Below are 6,019 nucleotides of genomic sequence, written 5' to 3'. Positions count from 1 at the left end.
TAACCAATAAAATGGTAAACTATTAGATGCAAGGTTAGAAATATTTGAAAAAAAAATCAATAATTGAATTGTATGCATTTTTATGATTAAATTTAATAAATGTAACATTTTTGCAAAAACTATGATAATTAAAATATTCATTGGTATTAAAAAAAACCGCAAATGACTACTTATGCCAACCAGAACTTCTTCAGGGTTTCTTTTATTCATCTATTCTTTGGCATGCTGGTTCTCATAACGCCTTCTTCGGACCTTCTCTTTGTCCGACAAATTCCTGAGATATTGGGCTAGCGCCTTGTGTTTCGCCCTCACACCATGCTTCATTTGGTATCCTTTGGCAACTCCTTCGGCGTGCTCAAGAATACTAACGAAAGCCGGGTCCAGATATTTGCCACAGAATGCGCAACGATACACCATACGCTTAAGCACGTTGCACTGTCCATTCTGCAATTCTTCAAGGGTTTTCTGAGTGTGTGCATCCATCTCTCCTTCGGAAATGTCCGCATAATCATGAGAATAAGGCTGCAAGTTTAAATTATGTATGATATAAGCTGCACCATTGTTTACAGTACCTAATATTCCCTAAGTTTCATACCGTAGTGCCTATAAATTATTTTTAAAGTAAATATTTATTAACTTTGAAAATTTAAGGAGAAAAAAGCAATATAAAATCCATATGAAAGCATAAATCATATGATGTACTTTTTAAAAATTTGTCAATAAACATGCACAACCTTTATGATGTCTGACTTTTAGCATAAAACCAAAACGCACTAAATTGTGGAGTGGATGAACCATTAATTTCTCAAAGATTGATTGAATAAATAATGATCATTACGTACTGATGATCAACATTATATTTAGAGCTAGATTCCATTATGCCAATTCAACAATGTATTGATGGTTTAATGATTAACCTCTAACCTTAAACTTGAAGACAGATGTAGGGTTAAAAAATTAAAATTACCGTAACGGAATTCCAGTCCATGCCGTGCATGTGCTGCTGCTTGTGATCGACGATGGAGTACTGCACCTCGTTGACACGATGCTTCTCTGGGTCGGACACCGAGTAGTCCAAAGCTTTATCGTGGGGATCCTGATCCATGCGATGGACGACGACGTCGGTGGTTAGCCCCGCAAGTCCATGATCTGTCACGACGGCGTCCATGACAGGCCCCTCACGTCCATGGCCACAATCTGTCACGACGGCCAATCGACCTCCACGAGTGGAGTTCATATCCGGCGGCAGGGAGGCGGGCGTGTGAGCGGTGGCGATGGTTTTAGAGCGTACCATAGGGGGAGAGATGCGGGGAGTAATTGGTAGTTACCTACTACAGCGGAAATACTTATGAGAAAAATTGATTGGTCGGCGTTGGGCACCTTCAATGCAGCGGCGCTTAATTAGGATCATGGAAAAAAATCACAAGCGTAGGCGCTTGGGGCAGGAGCTAGGAACTGGATTTTGTACATCTACGTGATGCAATTCAAAGATCGTGTCCGGGGTGGATGGGTTGGGGATTGAAAATTGTGTACATAAACCCTAATTCTCAAGACTTGTGAAAACATCAGATCAAATTGTCATCAAGTGATCTAGTATTACTTGGATCGAGACTTTGTGATCATCATGTAGCCACGCCACAAACAAGATGGTTCTAGTATTACTTGGATCAACACCTTAGGCAGCAAACTAGTGCATTTCCTTTTTGAGTCACCATCTTCCTTCTTGAAAACCACATGTACACACTCATCATGTATACCATAACACATCAGAATCTGTTAACAAGCGCTCACAAGCTTAACTAGCTTCAAACGAACCAAGCCAATCAGGGTTTTATGCTACTTAATCTAAATGAGCCGATGATTAATGAGCACGAGTTTAACAAGCAGAGATGCCAAACCACACACCAATTAACATAGTTCTACCTTAGTTCAACGCTTCCATATATACAAAAGCAAGCACCACTTAGTAGTCTGGTGCACATAGTTCGACCATAAACGTTCACCAACAAAGTATAACATAGGGTAGTACTTAGCATAGTTAAAACCAAAAGAGCATCAGTTCTAGCTGCGAGGGTGCGCACTTCCCTAAAGCCTCAAAGAAGCCTCATCAAGTAGTCGGCATACACGGCGTGCTTCACCCTGAAAGCGTAGCCATTCTTGATGCTTCCTTGGGATGTTCCGACTGCATGGTTGATGGTACTCGACAGGTCGCCTTTCATCAGCTTGTTGCAGTAAGGGCATCCGTAGCCCCCCTTCCGATTCTTGGCCTGACACGTTTCTCGAGCACACCACTGTCAAGCCCCCTCACCTTCTACCTCCTGTAGATCCTCTGGGTTTTTGGGTCGCTGTCGACGTCGTCACTTAGGACCTACATGTAGTACAAAATGTTGCGTAAGTATATCTAATATGAGAATTCAGCAGGCACAGAGTCTATGAAACATAATGTAATTGATGACCGCGTAAAATATCTTCAAATGATGTTGAAAAAATAAATGCATAACTTATTAGTTGCTACATAAGCAACTAAATGGGATAGTACCATATAGTAAAAAAATGAAGGATCAACCATACATGTCGAAGAGAGCACTAGCATTGCCACATTTTGCCACACATTTTTCCCAAGCTTTCCTAAGGTTAGTTCATCAAAATGAGAGCCACAAGTTGGCAAGCCTAAGGGAACCTTGCCACACTTTTTGTGTGTATGCCATGTGGGACCCAAGTGTGTCTTGCCTAAGGTGTGGCTGGAACCAAACACTCACTTAAGTTGGTCAAACTTGCCTAACCTTAGGTATGGCAATCTTTGGCAAAGTTAGTCACAAACCAAACAGCCCTTTAGTGCAACAAAATTCACTTGTTACGTAAAAATGCATGAACTGATGATGTAACATGGAAGAGCAGCATACATATGTACTAATGCAAAAAAAAGACTTATAACTTACATGCATGACTAGATAAAATAGCTCGTGTGCTGTATCTATTTAGGGTTAGAATTTTGTGTGCTTATGATGATGGATATTGAAAGTCCACATGTTATCGTCGTGGAAGTTTCCCCTGTTGATCGATACCCCACCCATCAATGTTCCTGAACCATTTCAACGTTCTAGGTAAAGTAGTTAATTATTATGAATTCTGACAATAAGTGATCCCAAATGTTGTACTTACAAAAAAAGGTTTTTATCATTTATGTCACCAGTTGTGTCCCACAACTAAGTATCACCACTAGGAATTTCTACTGCTAAAAAAAGCCATCGCTTTGTTAGACACATGCTCAAAAATGCCACTGCACATCATTATTGTGATATCAAATCTATCTTGACATGCTATAATGGCATCAATACCTATGGACCAACATGCCAGCTCTCCCTCTATCTCACTACAATAAAGTGTGGGCCCACTTGATCCCAACATCGTTCTTATTTTCCTGTAAAATTATTCGCTTACTCACTCCTCACAAGTGGGGCCACATTTATCATTGTGAGATAGAGAGAACTGAAATGTGGGCCTGGGCTTTTTTTTGTCATATTGGATTGTCAACAAGTTTTAAATGAAAATAACAATGTCTAATGGCATTATTGAGCAAACATCTAACGGAACGATGGCATTTTTTATACATCTAACGGCATTTTTGAGTAAGCATCTCACGAATCGATGGCATTTTTGAGCGGCTGTAACTTCTAAGGGAAAAACCGAGTAGTGGGATACAAGTGGTGGCATAAATGATAAAAACCCTACGAAAGAACTAATTAAAACAACTCAAGTAAAACATTGATGATATCCAATTTCTTTCTAAAATAGCCATTGCTTAGAGATAATCAATGTTTAAAATCATTGCCACAACCACTTATGGAACATTTAAACCAAAGATCGATCAAGTGCAACCAAACATGTACTCAACATTTTAATACCTTATTTGCCTTGTACTGACCAGAGAAAACCTAGGATATTACAAAATAAATAAATAAATAAATAAAGGGGATAGATGACTAACCTCTTCTTCGTTCTCGTCGGCGATGACCACAGGTGGGGTCATGGGAGGCAACAACCGCGGCAGACGAACACCCGACTGAGTCTGAGGAGCCACCACCTGCTCCGGCAAAGAAGCCAGAGGAGCTACATGTTCCGGATTATTAGCAGAATAATTTATATAGGTCAAAAACTGACATATACATGCCTCAATAAATGTAATCTAGCTACACAGTTGCGGATCCAGGATTTCACACTTTGGTGTTCAAAAATTTATATTGCAAACTAAAACCACACAATATTTTTCAAATGGAGGGAGTAATATCTAAAATTTTCATGTGAAAAGATTCTTAGTCTATCGTAATGACAGTACTGACATGAATGACAGAAAATGAAGATTATTTACTTCATGACCATACAATATGACATTTTCATATACAAGGCATGGTGTTGTTATCCTTAAGTTGCAGAAAATATTTTCACAATCACCTACGTAGGCAATTCAATTCCAAGGTCAAGCTACGTATTTGTATTAGCACAGTCACCAAACCTAGGTGGATTTATTAGCAGAATAATTTATCTAGATCAAAATATTGCCTATACAGGGCTCAACACATGTAACCTAGCTAGTTACCTAACACATCTACAGAATATTGATATGGAGTCCATTGATCAAAGATAAAAAGAAACCCTGGCCTTCCCCAAAAATAGACAAAAGGATTGACCAGAGCACACCTAGGATTTTACAAAAAATTAAAGGAGATAGATGACTAACGTCTTCTTTGTCGACATCGCCGACGACCACAGGCTCGGGCACATGAGGCGTCATCTGCTCCGTCTGAGGAGCGAGAGCAGCTACCTGGTCCCACATAAATAGCAGGATATTTTATATAGATAAAAAAATGTCATATACATGCCTAAACTAATGCAACCTACCAACACAGCTTCGGATCCAAGATTTCAAAGTTGGGTGTTCAAAAATTTATATTGCAAACCAAAACCACAACAATATTTTTCAAACGGCTGAGATCAAGTTGGCTTTTGAGTCCGGAAGGCATTCTTCTGCCTCTGCTTCTGTTACTCAAGAAATTAAAGAGTTAGGAGTAATATCTAAAATGTTCATGTGAAAATATTATTTTTCCATCATACTGACAATACATACATGAATGACAAAAAATGAAGATTATTTAGTATGACATTTTCGGAAACAAGGCATGGTGTTGTTATCCTTTACTTGCAGAAAATATTATGTTGAAAATAAGCAACCAAATAATATATTTCAAGTAGGGATGATAACAAGTCTAAAATATTACAACCTATGGTAATTGGACTCCAGGAATCAAGCAATTGGTGTTGAGCAAATTGAACGACAAAAAATGTGTCTGCTGGATTAAGCGTGAGAGGCTAGTTTTATACAAATTGACATGAAGTTTAGTGCATAAACTACACCACTTTTAGTCCATTTAGCAATAAAAGAACCATATATAAGAAATTTCGGGCAAAAAATTTCGGGTGGTTGGTAGATCTATCTTAAAATTTGGCATCAACACATTTTGGATGCACGAGAGCCATGGATCGGAGTGGTTGGTAGATCTTAAAAACAAGATAACCTATACAATGAGGAGCCGACCCCCACACCCATGCACCCATGTGGATCCGCCTTTGAAACCTACCGGATCTAAGGAATCTAGGTACGGATTTCATAGATGGAAGAAAAGCAGAAACCCTAGCCATGCCCAAAAATAGATAAGGGACTGAACAAGGAAACCTAGGATATTTCCTAAAATAGGACTGACCTCTTCTTCTTTGTCGTCGCCGTCGACGTTGACCACGGGCTGCGGCAGAGGAGGCAGATGGCGTGGCAGAGGAGGCAGAGGGCGTGGCAGAGGAGTCACCTGCTCCGGCGGAGGAGCCACCTGCTCTTGCGTAGGTGACACCTGCACCGGAGCTTGGACGTGGTCGACGACGTCAAGGCCACCCTGCTGCCGGCTGGACCCCTCGCCGGCGGGGAGGGGTTTCTCCATGTGCAGCTTCGCACGGCGCTTGGATGCTTCGT

Source organism: Triticum aestivum, chromosome 1D (genome assembly GCF_018294505.1).
Source record: "Triticum aestivum cultivar Chinese Spring chromosome 1D, IWGSC CS RefSeq v2.1, whole genome shotgun sequence".
In the NCBI taxonomy this organism is placed as follows: Eukaryota; Viridiplantae; Streptophyta; class Magnoliopsida; order Poales; family Poaceae; genus Triticum; species Triticum aestivum.
Note: the sequence above shows the minus strand (reverse complement) of the source record.